Here is a 23006-nt window from a genome sequence, read left to right as displayed (position 1 = left end):
TGTAAACAGATTTAAAATGGGCATTTTCTAATGGGTTTAATGCATAGGTCACAACGACGCTACTTCCATTTGCTTCAAGGCTTCATCCGCGCGTTCGAACCTTACTCGTGTTAACAGCTTGATATATGCTTCCAACAGTATCCATGTATTAAAGTGCTTCCAAACATCGTCCGGAGCGCGACCGTAATGTTCGCCTACTGCACGAATGATGGCAGTCATGGGAATACTTACCTCCGAAGCTAGCTACTGTTTACCGCAATGAAAATACTTCACACTAATAACGGCAATTTTCATTTGCTCAATGCTACCTTGTTTACTCATGTATCGCGTCCATATCTAAAATATACTTTTTTCGGTTTTCGCTTTTTGGTTGACTGTACGTAGTGGCGGGCTCTCTAGGCAGAATTAGGTAGCCTGCAGGTGATGAAGCCTGATACGGCCACGACCCTAAGCTCGCGTGACACACACAATCACTATATAAATACATTCCAGTTTTTCTAGTTTTATGCTAGCTGTAAGACATAAATACCCCAGAAAGTGGATGGGACAACGGCGTCGCGGTAGCTCAATGGTGACAGCATCGCACGCGTAATGCGAAGACGTCGATTCGTTCCCCACCTGCACCCAGATGCTTTTTCATCCATTTTCATTTTCATTAATTTATCATTTCTTTGATTGAATTAGTAGGTGCAAGTTTTTTCCCCTATGTTGTTCTTGATTTCACTGTTGGTCGGCTTCTTATGATACGATTAATAAAAATACCACAGAAAGCAGATGGGAAAACGGCGCCGCGGCAGCTCCATGGTGAGAGCATCGCACACGTAATGCAAAGTGGGTTCGTTCCCCACCTCCGGCCAGTTTTTTTTTTTCATTATTGTTTTTTTTTCATTGCCAGATGTTCATTTTCCTTAATTTAGCATTTCATTATTTCAAGTAAGAGGTACAAGTAATTCCTCATATGTTGCCCTTGTTGTCACTGTTGGTGGGCTTCTTATGATAAATATATATATATATATATATATATATATATTTGAAAAATATATTTATTATATATATAATATTTATATTTATTTTATAAATACATTTATTTTATATTTGAATTATTTGCGTGCACCGACAGCAAAAATCTAAAAATGATACCTTTAGGTGCCACCCAGCACATTAAGGCAAAGGTCTGCTATTTCCGTGGTGCCCTAATTTTGCTTCTTTAATATAGACAAGTGGGCTATCTTTCTATCTTGTATTGAATTGACGTTTTGAGAAGTGTGAATTTCCTTGTATTTAAAAACGTGTTTGGTGGCCGCTCATGTTTAGGTTTTCGCAATTTATGTCTAACTTGAGATGTTTATTGCAGTATGATATATATGTAATAATTTATTTTCAAAATGCTGCGCCATACGTGTCGCCTTTCTGTGTTGCATGTTATACGTATTTCTAATAACTACTGCTGTCAAAATATATGCTCAAAAGGTTTGGAGTTGCAAGGCTGTATTTATCTGTTACTTGGTTCTGCTGTATGTATACGCCAAACATCCATAATATTTACTGCGATCAAGGGGCATAACTCTAATCTGAACCCATGTGAAAGTGAAAGCTGGGCTTGGAGGGAGTGTTTGATAGCCGACCTAGAATCTACAGATGGCTTCGCACGAAACCCACGTGTCGATGCTCTAAATAACAGTAATTCAGGGCGTAAATGTTACACTTCCTTCTGTACAGACGGTACGGGAAAATGGTTATACATCCATCAAACATCCTTATAGCTGGGACGAACAAGCTAATACAGAACATTCATTTAGAAGGGCAGCCATCCTAAAGGGTGCTGTAATAGCACCCCAGATGTATTGTGAAGGCAACTGTACACTTGATATGTCCTTCTGGCTAAAACCTAATTTACGCCATGATAGTAGACAGCGCATTGACTGGAAGTGTTACTAAACAAAGAACGAAACAACACAAGCTCTGTGTCACCCTCCAAGGTGTCCTTGGAAGGAGTCAAATGCGGTATTAGCATACGCGAGAAAAATCTCTCGAATGGACGTCACGCTGCCTTCTAGCTTCTTCTCATAGCTACATGTATAATAACCTCGGCCGGAGTGCAAGTGTTTCGCTCACAAATTGTATCAATCAAAGCTGATGTTTGCGAATATTCCGTGGCTGCTACCCAAAGACATTAGTCAAAGCTGTTCACATTTCGCGAATAACTAACGCAGAATGAAACAACATGCAAAAAATACATGTATCGTGATTTATTTCTAGAGCTTATCAGATGAAAGTTTAGAAAGAAGATTTTGAACCTGAAATTCGGGTTTATTATATGAAGCCCTTTTTGTTTCCATTGAATCTGTGTCTTGTATTCGTCAGTCCCATTATTATTCTGTACGTTTCTAGCGTCAAGTTGGTTAACGACTCCAGACTCATCGTAACCCTCATAAGCTGTAGAAGATTTGCACAGTAAAATACGATCGGGCATTCAGGAAAGAAATTTCGGCCTTGCAATTTATAGATCATCGACTTGCGTATGGTGTACTCTTTATCCTCATTAAATTTGCGAGAACCGCATTGATCAGCCAAGAATTCCTGCAGCCTCAATTTTATTACGTAGATCTACAAATTGAGTTCCATATAGGCTGCTAAAGCAAGATATCGAAATACAGCGGATGTTTTAGGGAATGTGTTCCACATTGTAAAGGCAAAGACGATACTTGTGTTTTTCTCTTCATTGAATATATCGCGCTTTTTGACCAGAAGAACCATGGGAACGATCCTAATAAATGACTTGAAGGGTACTGGCTGATAAGCTGATAAACATTTACCTAAAAAGAAATACGATAGCTAACACTGATAGCTTTGATAAGTACAAGATTGCCTGAAGCCATTTAGATCGCAATAATAAAACGACTCTCGCTGGATGTGCGCTTAAAGTTCAGGCATAAATACGTTCGCCACTCATGCAGGTATGCTAAAGGCGTGTCAATTGAGGTGTTCCGCACATCTGTCTAAATTTATTACGCTGTGCGAGAACAGCGATAATTTCGTTTTTCTTTTTTGTTGCCATGCAATAGTTGTTAGTTAAAATATGGTGCCTCATTTCGCTTGCTTACCTCCGCTCTGTTCAGGGTGGAGACAGCCGCGTCGTCTGCTACAGCGGTCGCCATCATAGTCACGCGGATTTGCAGCCATTTCCTCGTTAGTAAAGCCGTTTTGTGCCGGGATAGTCTTCGCAAACGCAATATCATTCACAGAACTCGCTGTCTGTAGGTGTCCAGACACGCATTACAAGTAATCAGATGAAGAGCGTCTAACGGCGTCCCAGACGGTAATTGTCCTCAATACCGGCTCAGCCGCTGGACTGCTAAGCTGCCTTCGTGGCTATGCGGTACACAGTTGCTTTCGGTCGCCGGCGGCTGCAGGCATCACTGTTTGCTTTTAAATTTGTATTTGTGTTTGCGGCACGTTTTTCTAAACTATTCGAAAAGACGACAGGTTAGCTTTTTTCAGGCATATCACTGCTGCGAAATAGTGTTCTTTACAAAGCAATAGTAAAAGGGTATTTTTCGCCTGACTTTATATATAACACAGAAAAGCAACCTAATGATATGCCTGCCATTAAAGCCACGGAATGTATGTTTTCATATCTGCACTTTTTCCTGTCTAGACTTCCGGACGTGCATATGGAAGCACGAAATGCAAATTTATCTGTCCTTGCCAGCAACGCAGCTACACAGGCGAACAAATTAGCGGGAATAAAAAAGTAAAGTACTGCGCTCGCAGATACAATGGTTGTACTATACAAATATGGACCGAAAATAAAGTAAATGGAATATATAGGGAACACAACAGTTCCATCCCGGTTCTGATTACGGGCTTGCTCCGGCAGGTCCTGCTTCTGTGCCTGCAAACTTCTCCATCTCCCATATGTTGTGAATGGAGAAAACATGCATTTTTGGATTGGGGCTTGATTGGTGTTTACTGACCCCTATTCGCGCAGTACCAACAGTCGGGCCGCATCGTGAGTGCACACTGCTGGTGTCGTTTATTTCAATAAAGCTCAGTTGCAAGTAGCATATACCCATCATTCCTCGCCATCGACCAATACAGCCATACATCGCCAGTCATAAATTTACTGACGTGAGGACCGTAAGGACTACTTGCTTTTTTTGCAATATCTTGAAGGATCAGAATCCGCACGCGGGTTCCAGGCACTTCTTGTATTGTGGACAAATTTCTGGACATGTTCGTCTTTGTGTACCATTATTAGGTGCCTAGTTCAAATATAGCTTTATTTATTATTTCAAGAAAATACTAGCGAAAATGCGGCAAGCATAAAAATGTCATTTACCAGTCGCAGCAAGAATGACCGTATCACCGTACATCTGTAATTTGTCAAATTTTTCAGCACCACGAATCACGCTTTAAAACTGCTGACAGCGTATGTTTTTAGATAGGAAATGTTCGCTCAGGGAAAGTAGTTGTAGGAAACCATTCCACCGAATAACGCAAAATAAACTTGCTACTAGACAAAAAATACATTATTCGGAGCGAACGCTCCGAATAATGTACTGATCTGTAATGTACTGATCTGTAGATCTGTAATAATGTACTGAATAATGTAATGATCTATAATCGTACCTTCGTGTAGAAAAAAAAAAGTGGCGATGCTGGCAATGAAGAAAGTACATTTCACAAGCTGACCCCCAAAACAACGCCAACTTCCTGGAAACGGTTCGAACGCCATGAAACGATTCGGAATTCCAAGTTTGGCAAACATTCGTGTTCAGTTGCAATAGGTACACAGTAAGGAAGCTTCAAAGCGCAGCAACATAACTTGTAATAATTTAATCCATGCCTGCATTTTTTGTAATATACACGTAAAGACAACAGAGCATGAAGCCAAGGAAAGAATCGGGGAAATTACTGTGGTAGAACTTGGAATGTAGTAAATAATGAAGAAAAGGGACATGAAAGTGGTTATAAAAGTACTTGTCGCCGCCGGGAGGCGAACGCGCAACCTCCGCATTACGCATTAATTGCACTACCAATTGTGCTACGGCGACCGCCACCAATTGTCCACTAACTTGGGTATTTATGTGTGCTAGATCTAGCCCTAGGTGTGTTAGCCAGCGCCACCCCCCCCCCTCATTCTGGTAACGCGCCCCCCTCCCCAAAGTCGAAATTTTCGATAAGGCCCTGCACCCCCCGCCATCCCAGTGCAGCGCCCCGGCTTATGTTTGTGACTCACCGCCCCAGGGACAAGAGTGCGGAGCCCTCATTCTTATCATCTTCATGTGTGATTCCCTTATTGTGGTGTTAGTCCCAGCCATGCGAAATGCCCTGTGATTTCTTTGTTTTCGCTCGTTTCTGTTGTAAACCTTTGGTCAAAGACTTTTTCCTGTCCCGCCTTGCCTGAACCAACCACGAGGGTGAATCACCGTGAATTGAGGGTTAGGTCTGCTGCGAAAGTGCGAACGAGCGATGGTCACTGCACTGTCACGATGCAATCCATAGAAGGGCAAGTCTGCACGCAAGAATTTGAGATACTCCCGTAAGACCCATCAGATCAGATGTCAAAAACCGAAGATACTTCTCTTGCCTTTCAATGTGCTTTGAATGGTACTTCGGTATTTCTACAAAAGTTTGAGATATTAAAAATAAGGTTCGTGGCTCCCAGTTTAATTGGTGACGGGTTCGCCCCAAACACTTCACTTGGGCAAATATATATATATATATATATATATATATATATATATATATATATACGGCTGCCACGCACTGTGCGAATCGGTGTAAGCGAAGCTTTCTATACTGTTTGCTTCGACTGACAATAATTAGCAGTAATGTAGACGGTGAATTTTCATTTCTGCAGCGTTTAGTCAAATACGCGAGTGGCGAGTTGATGTTGAACGTTACCTTGCGTGCACCACTGATGTTTGTCTGCGTAGTACAGAGAACACATAGGGAGACGTGTTTGATTGAGGCGTTGTTCTGCGCCATTGTTCATAATCTCTGAGTGGGTTGAGCATTATCATTGTCTTCCACGACCCATCTTATCGTCGCAGAAGTTCTAAACGTAAATTTGATTGTGGGGTTGTATGTGCAAAAAGAGGATGTGATTATGAGGCATTTCATCGTGGCGGACGCTGGAAGAATTTTGGCTCCCTGGTGTTCTAAAGCTGGAACGAAATCCAAGCACATTAGCATTTTTGTATTTCGCTTCCATCTAAACGCGGCTTCTAGGGTCGGGAGTGAGGCAGTGACCTCGAGCAATGCTATAGCCGTCAAGCTACCGCGGCGGACACAGAATCATTGATATGAGGTGCGACCGCTTCCGTAGTGTCGCCTAGACGCTACGGTGCTTTAAAGCGGCTCTACGTCTGCACGCTGTGGGTCAGTTTTCTGCATGAGAAACGTTCGTGGTGTTTACTTTCCAGTAATAGCAGATGCGCACCATACCGCACCTTCAATTTGCCCACCGCCGCGATTACAATGCCGTCCCACTTCATTTTTTCCCTCTCCCCCTGTTTCGAAACGGTGCGACTTGCAAGGCTGTTATTTACTCGTTTAGCGACTGCATATGTTCTACCCATTCTCTGCCTCCTCTCCCGCCTCCTCTGTACAGTTATATATGGGCTTGCACGTTAGTAGAAATGTAAGCGCCGCAGTTTCCGAATTGCTTTTGAGGGGTGTCGCAGATATTCACAGCTGCCAAAGGTTAATGTGGGGCCCAGACACCCGACACCCAGGGCATTGTGCACATGCAACGGCATGTAAAGGTCTAAACGGGCTTCCCATGTCGACTTTTCTCTCTGCCACGCTTCAGCTAGGTATATACAGGTTCTGAACCATCCCCGGACGCGGTGCGCCGCCAGCTGCAGCAGCAGCAGTTAGCCAACAGCGTCAAGTAAAAAATAATAAGTAGCAGCAAGATGCATAACACCACAAGGTAATAGGTTGCGCTGACGTTTGTACTAATATTAGGAGAAATATTGTTCTCCATTGAGAGGTTTCCACTAATCATTCTAAAAACACACCAGACACCCTGCCAAAAGCGCCCAACTATTTATTTTGTAATGTTTGGTTTATTATCCTTCAGTCCTCAATAATATCCACTTAAAGTGCTAGGACATGCACATGGCTCAGTAAGATATAAGATAGCTCCAAAAATTCTTGCACAAAAAGAAAGACCAACAGAATGCACTATCCGCGCCCTTTCCTTTCAGGTTTTGGCTCTTGCTTAGTGCATTGTTGCAAGGTCACGCAGAACCTGTCGGATCGCCTATATTTATCAGAAGGGCAGTGGCAGGTGACTTGTCCAGGTGTGCATGGTTTTCGTCGCACCTGCCCTCCATATCCGTGGTAAGGGCAAGGAAACTCTGGTTTCTTTCCATGCTGGGGGCAGGGAGACGAAGTTTCATCCCAATCGCATGACGAACACTGAAAGTCAGAATAAAGTTGCATTTTACAAACACTTAGCATGTTTTGTCGATAAGCATGTTGCAAAGGTGCATGTTGCAAACATGCAAGACAATACGGAATGGTTCATGGTACAAGATTGTACGTACAAGACGCCAGCCCACCAAATATGGCCATGCACATAGCTTTTATGACAGCTGCCTCGCTATGCAAATTTATTTTTTCCATATCTTGCAAGCATCATGTTACGTTCTGCTGATGTCTGACACATAATTGTCAAAGTTGTTTTGTACGACAAGCATGTTAGTACTGAAAATTTTGCCACTGCCGCCTAACATATTGCTAAAAATTGCTGTGGTTAAGCTTTGGTTAACCCTGGTTGATAGCGAAAGCTTCACTGCCCTGGCTAGGCCCATTGTCGCGCTGTGGCCGAGGTGCGGTTTCGCCCAACTCTACTCGAGCAACTGCGGCAATGTCTCCTTTAAGGGCTCTGTAAAGGCTCAAATATAGTCGGACGTAGCGTGAACGCGCGCACATGGCATCTAACGTTGGCGAGAACAGCCGCTATAGTTCGACCGATGGTTCGACGTACTGGCGCCACCAACGTAACCGGACGCGCCCTGCGTCTTATGACGCTTGCCCGAGTGTCGACGGACTATGAACGCGCCGTAATTAGTGCTTTCGTGTGGTTTGACCTCTAGCTCTCAAGGTGAAAACTGTTGAGACGCCGACGGCTGCCCGAGGTAGCGTAATGGAGGTTTCGCTTCAAAACGGTCCTTTTTGGGCTGCCCTATACTTGTGGTCCTTTGTTCTGTAAAACTCGACATTTATATTTTTCCACAGAGAATTTTCTTCTCTTGAGAGGAGTCAGACTAGATTTGTACGCGTAGTCTGCTCTTTTGTAAATGAATTCTGTGCGTTTACGTGCTAAAACCACGATTTGATTATGAGGTACGCCGTAGTGGGGGACTCCGTATTACTTTCAATCACCAGGGAATCTTTAACGTGCCTCCAACCCACCAGAGACGGGAGCCTTTGCATTTTGCCTTCATCTAAATGTGGCCACTGCGGCTGGGATCCCGCGACCTCTTGGTTAGTAGGGCAACACCATGGCCGCTCAGTCACTGCAACGGGTGCCCCTTTGTAAAAGATAATAAATGCATGTGTTAGAAAAGTAGTGAACAATACCCACGCTGTGTGATGAAGTCGTGAGAACACATCGCATTAGTAATAATATCTACTTATTTATTTTAAATAAGGATATAGTATTGTATTTGCTGAACACCTAAGCGAAAACCTGCATATATATTGTATATTTCGTGCCTGCGATCGTTGAGTAAACGAACCCTTAATGCGCTTCAATAGACGCGTTGACATGAGTGCGACAATGGACAATCGGATCGCTTCCCGCGCGTCCCATCAATGTTAGTGGCCGTAATGGGCTGGAGAGAGAAGGCACCCCTGCCATTGGTCTGCATTGCGGATGGCAACTGGGACGTTGAGAGGATGTTTACTCAAGTAAGTTATCTTGAAAGAAGGAGGACAGATGGACCTAAGTGGTATTACAACTATTTGGTTGGAAGAGCGTTTGGCGTGAAGCAGTAGAAGAGGACAACAAACAAGAACGACAGTCGCAACATGTCTAGCGTGGAAAAGAAAACCTGAAATTCGAAATTATAACGTACGTCGTAAACCAATAAGTTAGACAAGGAAGAACATGACCAGCTCTTGTGAAGCATTCCCATTTGCACTGCTATTATTTTGTTCCTCGGTAAATGGTGTGCACAGAACAAACTAGATATTTGGTTGCTAAAACGTGCATATTTGTTGTTTTTACAGCGAAGCTGTTAAAGGCTAGGTTCCAGGAGATAGCGTCCATGTACACCGGAAGCATGAACCAACTTTTTGGTGTCTCGTTTTGTGACGCCTCGTTCAGTTGGTATATAATAAAATTGGCATGGAAGGTTGCGAATGTATGACTAACATGACTGATAGGTGATGACATCGATAACATGACATGTTCGCCAGTTACGTCCCGATTAACTATAATAAAATCATGTGTGGTGCCTACCCGCATTGGATATGTCGGTATGAGACAGGGATAGGCGAATATGAGCCAGGGACAAGAAAGAAAGAAAGAAATAAGGAAGAAAGGAAATAATAACGAAGCGAAAAAGAAGGAGAGGAAGGAAAAAAGAAGGAAGGTAAGAAAGAAATCAAGTGTCGCTCATACCCGCATTGGATATGTGGCTACGAGCCGCCGAGAGCAGGACCGGGAGAGATCTCACATGATCTTGACGATGCCGTCCAGTGTGCCGCGGTTATGAACGCTGTAACTCATACGGTAGTCCATGACAGTAGCGCGGACTTGGCGCAGCAAACGCACTACTTGGTCATTGCGCTGGGCGAAAACAAGACGCCGGTGTCCCTGGTCTTTGACGAAAATGCCGAAGACGCTCAATATAGTCAATCATAATAATATATACATTCACTGTAGCAATATTCACTACAAGCAGACCCACCATAGTAACAGCTTTGCTTGCTTCCATGTTCACAGTAGTGGAAGGGCTCGGAATTTTTCTTTATTTGATTTATCTTGCAATTATAAATAACGTCTACCAGGATGAATTTGTATAGCTGTGTTCAATCCATGACTTCCGACTAGCTAAATTTGTCCTTACACGTTTTTGAGAGTGATTTATGTTCTTTAAGTACGTTTTCGTCGCAAGGAGGCGATTGCCCATTCCAACCATTTCTGAATGTTACACAAAAAATCTGAATTTCATGCTGGCTGTGGCAAAAACCTGATTTCTCAACTGTTTCTTTTTAATTATATTTTTACACCCGATTTGACGCACCACCTTCCTTAGAAATAAAAAAAATGGATACCGAAGTGTGTCACTGATAGTGGTAGAGGGATAAATTGATGTAGACTGTTTCTATCTTCTGCCCTACAAAAGGAAATCATTCGTTATGCGTTGACGACGCAACCGGACTTACAAAATCAATCGAACACTTTTGTTCTTGACCAAGCTAGTGAACAGGCTGTGATGTTGCATAGTTCATCTGGGCTTCATAATTACAAGATGATACAAAATCTTGTTGCTTGTTGATGATGTTAGCATTCGCGACGACCAGTGCAGTCATCCTGTTTGCAATGGCAATGAATGTATGTAACGCACATTGTTTATTGCGTATATAAAACAGGGAAAGTAGCAGCCATTGCAAGGTAGGAGTTATTGAGCGCAGAAAAAATGCTCCAAACAATGTATTAGGCCTGTGACAAAAAACCTGCAGCCTCCAGGGTATCTTCATTCTTGTCTTCCTTTTAAATGCCCCCAAAGCTTATAGGCACGTGGCTCAAGTAGTCATGGTTGACAAGTGTACTTATTTATCTTTTCTCAGCGAAACCATTTCACCCGCAAAGTGATCGCTCAGTGCAACACGCGCCTGCATGATCAGGAACTTACACGAATGTTATCGTTGATTCTATCTGTTGAGTATGTTCTCGTGTTTGTAGCATCCGGACGATGCTTTTTAAGGTGGGGGCATCAACACGCGTACTAATTTATCCTTTTTTCGGGAACTGCATTTCACCCGCTAACATAGTTATCGCTCAAGCGCGTCGGCTTTTATAGATGATTTGTCTAAAGTTCCAAGGTGATCGCTGGTGCCCGCGTGCCTTCCAGAAAATATTACACAATTAGTGTCGCGCATGCATTCTCATTATACAAGGTTCGGCGAAAACACGCAGACCAGTTGGAATCAACGATAACATTCGGGTAAGTTCGAAATCATGCATGCGTGTCTCCCGCTCAGCGATAACATTGTTAGCGGGTGAAATGCAGTCCCCGAGAAAATGACAAATATGAGAGGGTGTCAATGCGCCCATCTTAAGAAGCGATCGGCCTGATGCTAATAACACTAAAAAAGAGAGCAAGAAAATTTAAGCAAACGTACTAAAGAAAAAAATATCCAACAAAGAAAGAAACAAAGTGCGAGAGTTCGTTAGCTCTGGTGGAGAGGCTCAAGACGCACAACATGAAATACTTCAGGTCGCGAGTGGCGCCACTGTGATTGCGTAAAGCCGTCTTACACGGCCTCATAGTCCAGTGCACTAAGACGTCGGATGATCTCGTAGGCCCGAAATAGCGTCGCAGGAATTTCGAAGTCCTCGTCGGCGAATCGGGGTCCAAACCCAAAGATGGTCGCCGGGCTACTATTCAACGTAGCGTCATTGAAGACTGTAGTGTGGGCTGCTCGTTCTTTCCTTGTTCCTTATGCAGAGGCGGGCGTGTTGTAGGGTTTATTTGGCGCAGTGCAGGTAGGCGGCGACGTCGAGATTATCTTCGTCGGTGATGTGCCGCAGCATGGCAACGAGAGTCGTCGTCGGGTTTCTCCCGTAAACCACGTTGCACGGTGGGATCTGCATTCTTTCTTGCACTGCCGTATTGAGTGCGAAGGTTAGGTCTTCGGCATTGCACGTCTTGTGTTCGACGTACATCGCTAACATGTCAGCGGGCGTCCTGTTCAGGCGTTCCGTTACACCAGTCATCTACGGTTGGTAGGCGGTTGTCCTCCGGTGACTTGTCTAGCCATATTGCAATATGTATTGACTAAGTTCACCTGTAAAAGTCGTTCACCTGTCGGTAAGGGGGACTTCTGGCGCACCATGACACAGCAGGCTGTTGCCAACGAATAATCTCGATACTTCCACCGTCAATACTTTTTTGCAGAACATTCGTTTCGGTGTGGCGGGTGAGTTGGTGGCCACGGCAATCCACTTCTTTGCGGATACTAAAGTCGGAAAGGGCCCGAAAAGTCCATTCCGATCTACTGAAACGGTCCCCAAAGAGGCTCTATTAGCTGCAGTAATAGCGCTGGCGTTGCCGGTGATGCCTTGCGTCGCTGGCCTTCGTGGCAAATCTTCACCTAATGGGTGGCGTCGGTGTTCAGGCGTGGCCGGTAATACTTATCTGAATCCTCGTGCGCTTATGGGAGTGCCCGAGGCACCTTGTCGTGTAGAACCTGTGGCCGCAGGGCTGAAGGCACAATCAGAAGGTAATTGGCGCAGACTGGCAAGAAGTTGTTCTTTACGAGGACGCCGTTTCGTAACAAAGACGAGATTAATAGGGACTTCGCTACCATTGGGACAGAGTTCGTCTTCCTTTCCAAAAAAGTTGTCGCAGTTTCACCTGAAAGGCGAAGCATCAATTGCGATAGCAGATTTGTAGAGAGCTATACGGAGTAATGATATTAGCTTTATCAGCTGTATAAACTTGGACATGCAGCAGCACCGGCAACACGCAGAACTGTTGTCGACGCCGTCGGCGTTTTGCCCGCGTTCGCTCAAAATGCGTGCGGCGTTGGTGACGGTTGCCGGAGCCTCTAATATAAATAGGCACTTGGTGCCGCAGCTAAACGTCGCCTCCCTTCCCTCCCCCTCCCCCCCCCTCCCCCACGGCCTCTCTTGCGTCGGAAGAAGGTGCGTTTGCTCTACATATATGGTGATTTTAAAGGAGGAAAGAGACGCCTACTTCTGCAGCCCTTAAGCGAGCACGGCGCAGAACGCGCGTTTGTTCTCTGCCGTGCGTTCACTCCCCGTGAAAGCGCGCGCCCCTCGCGCCCTTTCACTCGCACATACCGCGTTGGGCGCGCGCTGAGCCGTGCTTCCTGATGATAAGTGGTTCTTAAGGGAAAGGGAAAGGTTGGCGCTATCTTCTGCAGCCCTTGAGGGAGCACGGCTCAGCGCCAAACCTTCCTCAAGGGCTGCAGAAGATAGCGCCAACCTTTCCCTTTCCCTCAAGAACCACTTATCATCGGCGACGATTTCATCTCCATTGACGCCATACGGAACCTCACAGCGACGGCGACGGGAGAAATCTGCCTTTGAGTGTCCATATAATTGCTATCGCAATAAAAAAATCACAGCATATCCACGGGGTGAATGATGATGAGTGGGCGAAGCTCCGGAGGGAATCATCGGATCCCCCGCTTAAGGGGACGCTAGCACAAACGCGTTACAAACGTGCAGTACTCTCTAGTAAGGGGGAGCGGCCACGGCGTCTTACGCAGCCATTTACACATGCCGGAACGTGCACCGCGTTTGCAGACGCCATCACATGACTGCTGAGAGAGTATACCCCCCGTATTCATAAACGCTCCTCGACTTGAACTTGACTTGCCACCGCCTTGGGCAGCGCGTTCGAAACGCGTTGAAGGTAAGGCGGAGAGGCCACAGCGTCTTACACCAGCTTCTTACACGGGCCGTAACGCGCTAGCACAAACGCGTTATAAACGCGCTAGAAACGCGGCCTTTCGTTAATGTTGGGTATTTATTGCCATCGTGGTGCGTGTGTCTATGTGCGCTTCGTGGCGTAGTGGTTAGCGCCGCGCGTTCGGAAGCGAGGGGTCCCTGGTTCGATTCCACGCTACGGACACAACTTTCGGAATTTTTTTTTCATAAAACGCCGGAAGCGTTCTCCGGAAGCCGGAAGCTGGCTTCCGGAACCGGAAGTGGAAACGGAAGCGGAACCGGAAGTGGAAACGGAAGCGGAAGTCGGCTTCCGGTTATACTATACGTATACATATATTGTGAGCAAAATATTAATCCTTCATCTTCTTCACCTGTACATAATCATCATCACTGTGCGCGTCGCCTTCGTTCAGCGCGTGGCTCAGCCAAATAAAGGCGACGAGACAACAGCTGTGCTGCTGCCTTACAAAGTGGTGGAGATTGCTTTCGATCCCCTAGACCTCTACGACGTCGAGTTCCACTGGAGCTTCGTTCGGGTCGCCATGTGCTCCGCCTACCCACTGCCATGACCCAAGTACCGCAACCCGGAGCCTCCGGCATCACCCCCGCTGCCCCCCAACCAGCCGCCTCCGTGAGGACCGTTACCGCCCCGCAGCGTGACCCCACTATTTTCTCTGGTCTCCCGCGCGACGACGTCGAGGACTGGCTGGAGAACTATGACCGGGTGAGTGAGTACAACCACTGGGACGACACTCAGAAACTTCGCCACGTCGCCTTCTACCTGTCCCATGTCGCGAAGACGTGGTTCTTTAACCACGAGAGGGCCTTGCCCAATTGGACCACCTTCCAGCACCAAGTCCGGAAGATTTTCGGAACGCCATCCATCCGTTCTGAAGTTTCTAAGCGGCAGCTCGATGCGCGCATGCAACAACCAGGGGAGACGTACACTTCCTACATTGAAGACGTCCTTTCCCTTTGCCGCCGCGTCGACGCGGCAATGAGCGAGACGGATCGCGTTCGACACATTTTAAAAGGCATTGGACACGTTGCGTTTAACGCACTAGCAGTTAAACACCCCACCACCGTAGACGATGTCATCGCGACCTGCCAGCATCTGGATACCCTACAAGCCATCCGGTTACAGCCAGACGTCTGTGACACGCGACCTTCTTCGGATGCCGATTTGCGCACGTTGATTCGGGCTCTGATCCGCGAAGAGCTTCAAGCACAAGGCCTGTCGTGCTCTGCTGTTCCTCCAACTCACTCTACGTCCACTGGGCTACGAGAGATCATCAAAGACGAGCTGTCTTCCTTGGTTTCCGCTGTACGCCCTGACCCTCCGACACCGCCAAATCCGCCACTCACGTACGCCCAAGTTGCGGCCATGCAGCCTTCCGTCGCTCAGCGTGCCCTTCCGGTTCCTCAGAATGACGTCGGAGCCTTTACACCACGTGCACCTGTACCTGCATTTTACGCCCCCTGGCGCTCCTCCCGCCCAATCAGTTATTATTGTGGCATTCGAGGCCACATCTCGCGGTTTTGTCGCAAGCGCCAGCAGGACGAACGCCGCGGCTACGATACTTACGAGAGGGATCTGGTGTCCTTTCCGAGCCAATACCAGCGTCGCTCTTCAACCCGTTCCTTCTCCCCACCCGCTCCACCCGACGCTCCTCGAAACTACCGTCCAGTACGCCGCCGCTCTCCTTCCCCTCTCCGACGCTCAACATCGCCTCTCCAGCCAGTCACCCATACCGACTACCACTCGGAAAACTAGATGGTGCAGTTTTTCGAGGGGAAGCTGCATCGCTCGCACAAACACCTCCTGAGAGCCCGGCCAATTTGTTATTAGTGTATGCTGAAGGTGTGCCTGTTCGAGCATTAGTTGATACGGGAGCCGCTATTTCTATTATTCATGCCGATTTGTGCTCTCGTCTACGCAAGGTCACTACACCTTACCATGGCACTCTATTACGTAGCGCGAATAACCTTACGATACGGCCATCGGCACAGTGTACCGTTCGAGTTTTTATTGATGGGATTTGCCACCATATTCCGTTCGCAGTGCTGACTTCCTGCGCTTATATGCTCATTCTTGGTTGGGACTTTCTTTCTGCCGCTGCCGCTTTTATCTCTTGCCGACAACGCCTTGTCCACATGCGCGAGACCGATGACACCGACAAGGGGCCTCAGTCCCGCCACCGTCTGCGAACCGTAGCCGATTGTGTGGTACCACCTGGCCACGAGCAACTTCTTGTGATTGCTTCCGACGTAATTGACAATGGCGATGTTTTAGTCACCCCATCAGCCCGTTGCCTCTCCAGAGGAATTGCACTAGCGTCGAGTCTCGTTCGATTCATCAACGGCACGGCCCTTCTCACAGTACTCAACGTCACCAATGAGCCGATTTTGCTTCCCAAAGGTGCTGTCGTGGTTTGCGGTGTGGACACACAGCCTGTCTCGGTGATGGCTTCGAGTACTGGTACTGCAGAACCACGCCCACCTGCAGCTGCTGATCCTGCTACTGCTCTCGCCAGCGCAATCAGTACGGATCTGACTCCGCAGCAAGCACATCAACTACTGGCCTTGTTGTCGAAACATAAATCTTCCTTCGACGTACACTCACCTCTCTTGGGACAGACTTCAGCGGCAACTCATCGCATACACGTCGATGGAAGTTCCATTGTCCGCCGTCGACCACATCGCGTTTCTTCCGCCAAACGCGAGATAATCGACAAGCACGTTGCCGACATGCTCGAGCGAAATATCATCCGCCCCTCCGCCAGCCCTTGGTCGTCACCTGTCGTTTTGGTGCGCAAGAAAGATGGCTCAGTGCGATTTTGTGTTGATTACCGTGCCTTGAACAAAATAACCCGAAAGGACTTATATCCTTTGCCTCGCATTGACGACGCCTTAGATTCATTGCAAGGCGCGGAATACTTTTCCAGTCTTGACTATGTATGTATATATGGGTATACATACATATACGGACACACAACGCCATCTATTGAGCAATTCATAAAAATCACAGCATATCCACGGGGTGAATGATGATGAGTGGGCGAAGCTCCGGAGGGAATCATCGGATCTCCCGCTTAAGGGGACGCTAGCACAAACGCATTAGAAACGTGCAGTACTCTCTAGTAAGGGGGAGCGGCCACAGCGTCTTACGCAGCCATTTACACATGCCGGAACGTGCAGGGCGTTTGCCGACGCCATCACATGACTGCTGAGAGAGTATACCCCCCGTATTCATAAACGCTCCTCGACTTGAACTTGACTTGCCACCGCCTTGGGCAGCGCGTTCGAAACGCGTTGAAGGTAAGGCGGAGAGGCCACAGCGTCTTACACCAGCTTCTTACACGGGCCGTAACGCGCTAGCACAAACGCGTTAGAAACGCGCTAGAAACGCGGCCTTTCGTTAATGTTGGGTATTTATTGCCATCGTGGTGCGTGTGTTTATGTGCGCTTCGTGGCGTAGTGGTTAGCGCCGCGCGTTCGGAAGCGAGGGGTCCCTGGTTCGATTCCACGCTACGGACACAACTTTCGGAATTTTTTTTTCATAAAACGCCGGAAGCATTCTCCGGAAGCCGGAAGCTGGCTTCCGGAACCGGAAGTGAAACCGGAAGCGGAAGTCGGCTTCCGGTTATACTATACGTATACAAATATATGTATATACGGACACACAACGCCATCTATTGAGCAATTCATAAAACTAGACGTGGCTACCTACTACGACGGGAAGAACGGGTGCCGCTATAAGGAGCTTCGCCTCTAAAACTAGACGTGGGTACCTACTAACGACGGGGACGAATGGGTGCCGCTATAAGGAGCTTCGCCCCTAAAAGCCGACACGGCTTTTCAGCTCCGGGTCAGCTCGCTGAAGTTCGGCGAAGTCATCGTCACTTATTGTGCCTATAGGAAAGAGTCGTCATCCTGGTAGTGTTGCCGCAGCGGATCAGTAGGAGCGTGGGCGAGGCAGTCGGCATCAGAGTGTATCGTCAGGACATGTAAATTACGGCGATGTAGAATTCTTGCAGTCGGAGACACCCCAGTGCTAAGCGTCCGGTAGGACCCTTTAAGTTGGCTAGCAAGCAAAAAGCTCCATTGTCGCTAAAGATTTTGGACCACCTGCCATATGGGTATGGCAAAAATGCCATGGTAACCCAAATCATGGCAACGCATTAGTGTTTCGTCTTTGCATAATTGACTTCCGATTTTGTCAGCGACTGGCTAGCGTAAGATGTGACCCTTCCAAGTCCATGTTTCTTTTGGACCAGATCAGTGCCGAGGCCTACGCTGCTTGCGTCGTTGTGGATTTCAGTACCGGCGTTTTCATCGAAGTAGGTGAGTACTGATGGCGACTGCAGTCGTCGCATTATTTTTGGAAATTCTCAACTTGCGCTGTTTCCCACTTAAACTCGACGTCTAGTTTCGTGAGAGCAGTCAGAGGCACGGCGATATGACACGAATGCATGGCAAAGCACTTATAGTAGGCCCACAAACCAAGCGGCTACTGCACTGACTTCTTGTCGATGGGTTGCGGAAAGCTTGCCATGGCAGCACCTTCGTGCGCATCAGGAGACACTCCGAAGGGGCTCATGACGTGGCAAGCGAAGTGGCATTTTTCCGGCGTCAGGGTACGCCCACATGATATGATGACTTGTAGTACGGTTGCAAGGCACTTAGGGTGATCGCCACAGTTTAAGGTGGACTAACCGGTTTGCTATTTAAATCCAGCCAATACCGTATTCATTACAGCCTGGAAAGTTGCAGGTGCCGAGCAAAGTCCAAATGGCAAGACCTTGAATTCATAGAGGCCTTGTAAATTTGGGTGACAAAAGATGGTCTTAGCTCTATTTTTCTCGTCGAATTTTATTTGCCAGTAGCCTGTTTTGATTTCGATGTATGAAAAATACTTTGCATTGCAGAGCTGGTCCAAGACGTCGTCTATCCGGGGGAGAGGGCATACTGTGGGCTCCTGATTGACTTGACCAAGGTGCTGAAATGAATCGCTAGTCTCGCCCAGAACATCATTGACAATGGATTCACCACACTGTATGTGCATGCACTGAGACCCACAAGCCTTAAGGACTTTTTGGTATCGTTAGCTAGTTGTTCTGACCTATCGGCAGAACATGTACCCGGCACCTCAGCGGAAAGGCTTTCTGCTTCTGTTAGCGCGATTGGTGACTTGCTGTGCAAGTCATGAGACTCTTCCTTTGAGTCTTTATTAGAATCTTTGTCAAGGAGCTCTGTGTTGGACTCCTTCTCGAGTACTTCTGTGCTCATCTGTAATTCATTTCGGCCTATCTATTTTTCAGCGACGCAGGCAGGCAAGCTCACCTTCTCTCGTGGTGAGTCATCTATGTGGTCCTCATACCTATGGAGGCCACTTATCACCACCGCAAGGGGTACAACGGAAGAGTGGGTGAGCATTTCATCGTTGAGCTCACACTGTTCGAGGTCATTGGCTATGCGAACCTTTGACCATTCCATCGGGCTTTCTAGAGGTCTCTGTGCTTCTTTATTAAAGACGATAGTCTTTCTTGGGGAACTTACACGCTGAAAATGTGGTCTGTCTGTCTGTCTGTCTGTCAACCGATTCAGCCACCCGGCCAAAGTTGGACCACTTGCTTACCGCCCACACTATTTAAACTGGTACGGCTGTTCATACTTGTGAACGTTATCGATCAAAAAGTAAATATTACGCATATCTGAGGCGCAACATCACTAGGTAAGTATTAGGAGGTGTGTTCCTTTAATAGAAAATACATAGATACGTAACTCTAAAGACCCTAGTTTCTTAAGCTGCGCTGAAAATGCCAGTGCTATGCGCGCCGACGAACGACGTCTGCCACGAAGGGAGGGAACCCTCTGCACAAGCTCGTGTTTCCCCGACTGCGCGCCGACGAGCGCCCTCTGCCATGGAGGAAGGACACCCTCTGCACAAGCTCATGTTTCCAGATGTATTGCCAGATGGCGTCCATGTCTCACGCAGCGCCTCCTCAATTTTATCAATGCCAGCCAGATGCGGCCGATTCCGCCTCCTCAATTTTATCAATGCCAGCCAGATGCGGCCGATTCAACATAAAGGAAGCGCTGTCTGACGCAGGGCAAAACATAAATGTCCGCTTGATGAAATACAACCCACTCTACAAGACATTCCCAGACAAAGCAGGGAAAAGACCGACGACCAAATTGCAGCGGAGAAGTGCCGGCGTGCCGACGCTCGTCGTCTCAAGCGTGCCCAGGAAACGTCCGAGCAACGAGCCGAGCGGCTAGCGCAAGATCGTGAGTCGAGGCGCACCCGGAGGCAACAGGACACAGACCAGGTGCGCGACGCGCGAATCGTCAGCGACCGAGAGGCTAAGCGAGCGTACCGGGCGGCAGAAGAGACGCCCGAAGCTCGTGCCGAACGGGTAATCAAGGGCCGCCAGGCACAACGGAAACGCCGGGAAACAGAAACTCCAAACAAACCTCCATTGCATTTATCATGCCAGGACGGAAATGGTACGAGAACAGCATCATGGGTGGCCGCGGATCAGACCAGCGCTCATGTAGTACGGCTGGCAGAAGACTGTCGTCTTTCGACGACATTTGCAGCGAAGTACGCAGATACGTGGTCATTATTTGATGTGATTTTTTCTCCACTGGTTCGCAAGTGTACCTCCTCGCTGGTCATGCCCTCATCCATGTCACTGCTCATGGGCACCGTTGCCCAGTCTGAAGGCATATGAGCCACATTACCTGATGTGCTTTCACTGGTACAGGTGCGCAGGCGTGCCTCGATTTCAGTGGCATTTGCCTGTTGCTTGTCCACCGATCTATCCTCAGTGTCCCTGAGGTTCATGCCAGGCCCTACGCTGGTCCGTTTCCTGCTCATTTCTGTGCTGCCCTCTAGATGCGTGCCTATTTCTAACAAAAACCCGTAACGATGTTCGGGGCACTCACTAGACATAGATTTCAAGCCGCTGAGTCTCGAGCCCTCGTCGAACGCTTGCTCAATAGGGCTTGTATACGACGGCAGATCGCGAATCTCTCTCAGTGAGCCTGCCCTTTCCACCTCCGGGACCTTGAGACGCAACTGCAACACACGTGCCTCGCACTCAAGCTCATATCTTTTCGCTGCTCGTTCTGCAGCCCGATCATCTCGTTCCGCAGCCCATTCTTCTCGCACTCGCGCCTCTCGCTCATCTACCATGCCCTTAGCTCCGCTTCTTCCAGCCTCATGTGCTCCGCTAGAGCTAACATCTCTCGCGTGCTAGCGATAGTTTCAAGACGTTAGAATTAACAAGAAAGTCAGAACGAACATCTTTGTCCTGTCGCGGACGCCAATGCGTGATGCAGGTTCTTTTCTTTAATTATTCAGACGGTTCTCTGAGGCAGAACCTCAGAGAACCCCATTGAGGACAAAGCGTTTGTTGGCAAACACACACAAACATTTAATTAAACTAAAACGGCAAGCAACCTATTATAAAAACACTTAACGAAATATCATGGTAAAAAAAAAACTCACAGCACACTCAAGGTATTGCACACAAAGTTCGGGCTGAGGTCGTGTGTGAGGGCGCGTACTAGTTCGCAGAGGATGGGAGATGGCGAAGCGACTAAAATACGAGGCGTTCATCTCACCAAAGGTCGGTGTTTTGGACCGTTGGGCAGTCTACCGAACGCGGCTGCTCTGGCTTGGAGACAGAAGGCACGCGGCTTCGCGGCACGAGCAGACAGCGGTGGCTTTCTGGCCAGGCAGCTGGGCGTGGAACACGGGCCCGTAGCCCGACTGATCACGTTCTGCCCACGGGCGCAGAAGCTCGCTGGCCTCGGGCAGCAGTTCTTGATCGGGTAGAATGGACGACGCCCTGGAACGGGTTGGCAGGAGGCCCCGGTCGGGTGAAGTCCTGGTGGCTCGGGTCCGGAACACGACGGCCCGTCAACTCCCGGTCCGGTGGCCGACCTTCTCGCGTCGCTTCCTGGAACTCTCCCTCCTCTTTTGCCAGCGCGCCTCACTTTTCTGCCGCTCTGGCCGATTCGTCGGTTGCTCATTGGCCGCTCGAAGCTTCGTGGTCTCTTGCTATTGTACGCCTTTTTCTTTTTTTCTTGCGGGCGTGTTCACGTGCCGGACGGTATTCGATGTTGTCTTTCAACCAGCACGGAATTCGCCTACGCGCGCGCACTCCTTGTCGTCTGCTTCTTGTTTATCTTCATTCACCCACCACGTCGCGCGCTCCAAACACCACAAATAGTTCCGTTCAGATGTGGAGAGCAGGCGGTTGGCGTATGCAATAACACGTGTGTGGCCATGCTGGTGCTGAGCGAAGACAACGGTGATTTTATGCCCGCTAGCATCTGAGCGAATCTCAGTAGGCACCGAAGGGTCGACGTGAGCCATTATAGGCGGTGAAGTGAGCAAGTTAGTCAGCGCCCAGAACGCAGCCGCTTGGTCGGGGCCCCACGAGAAGGGTACGTCCTTCTTGAGAAGGTTGGTTAGAGGTCGGGCCTTAATGGCGAAATTGCGTATAAAACGGCGGAAGTACGAGCATAATTCAAGAAAACTCTGAACAGCTTTCGTAGACGAGGGCACAGAGAAGTTCTTGACAGCTCTAATCTTGGCAGGGCCAGGTTGGACACCTATAGCACTTACAAAATGACCAAGCACACCGATTTGAGGTCTGCCGAAATTACACTTCTTGGAGTTTAGCTGGAGTCCTGTTCAACGAAAGCCAGCTAGAATGGTCGCCAAACGAGTAATGTGACTTGCAAACGTTGGGGAAAACACAACGACGTCGCCTAGGTAGCAGAGGCAGACGAACGATTTGTAGCCACGAAGGAGAGAGTCCATCATGCGTTCGAATGTTGCGGGGGTGTTGCACAGTCCAAAGGGCATAACGTTGAACTGATAGATGCCCTCCGGTGTGATAAATCCTGTTTTTTTTTCGGTCCAAGTCATGAACAGAAATCTGCCAGTAACCTGAGCGCAGGCCTATGGATGAGAAGTGTCTAGCACCGTGAAGACAGTCCAGGGCGTCATCGGTCCCTGGCCACGGATATACGTCCTTGCGCGTTATTTTGTTTAAGGCACAATAGTCGACGCAAAATCTGCAGCTGCCATCCTTCTTTTTGATTAAGACGACAGGTGACGCACACGGACTTGAAGAAGCCTCTATGACGCTATTGGAGAGCATCTTGTCGACTTCTCTTTGTATGACCTGGCGTTCGGAATGGGACACATGATATGGTCGCCGTCTCATAGGAATAGCACCGCCGGTGCGTATTCGATGACTTAAGAGAGAGGTTTGACCGAAAGGGCGGTAATCGAAGTTGAAGATATCCCTATAGG

General features: G+C 48.0%; 1 long non-coding RNA gene across 1 annotated transcript in view; it reads right to left on the bottom strand.

Annotated features, from left to right (window-relative positions):
- Positions 1 to 7040: 7040 nt before the first annotated feature.
- LOC125946832 (uncharacterized) overlaps positions 7041 to 23006 on the bottom strand; it is a 45429-nt gene continuing 29463 nt past the window's right edge. Inside the window, exon 3 of the long non-coding RNA XR_007467910.1 lies at positions 7041 to 7434. This is a non-coding gene — a long non-coding RNA (uncharacterized LOC125946832). The remainder of the gene's footprint in view (positions 7435 to 23006) is intronic.

Source organism: Dermacentor silvarum, chromosome 7, assembly GCF_013339745.2.
Source record: "Dermacentor silvarum isolate Dsil-2018 chromosome 7, BIME_Dsil_1.4, whole genome shotgun sequence".
Lineage (NCBI taxonomy): Eukaryota > Metazoa > Arthropoda > Arachnida > Ixodida > Ixodidae > Dermacentor > Dermacentor silvarum.
Note: the sequence above shows the minus strand (reverse complement) of the source record. Positions and strands in the feature narration are given on the sequence as shown.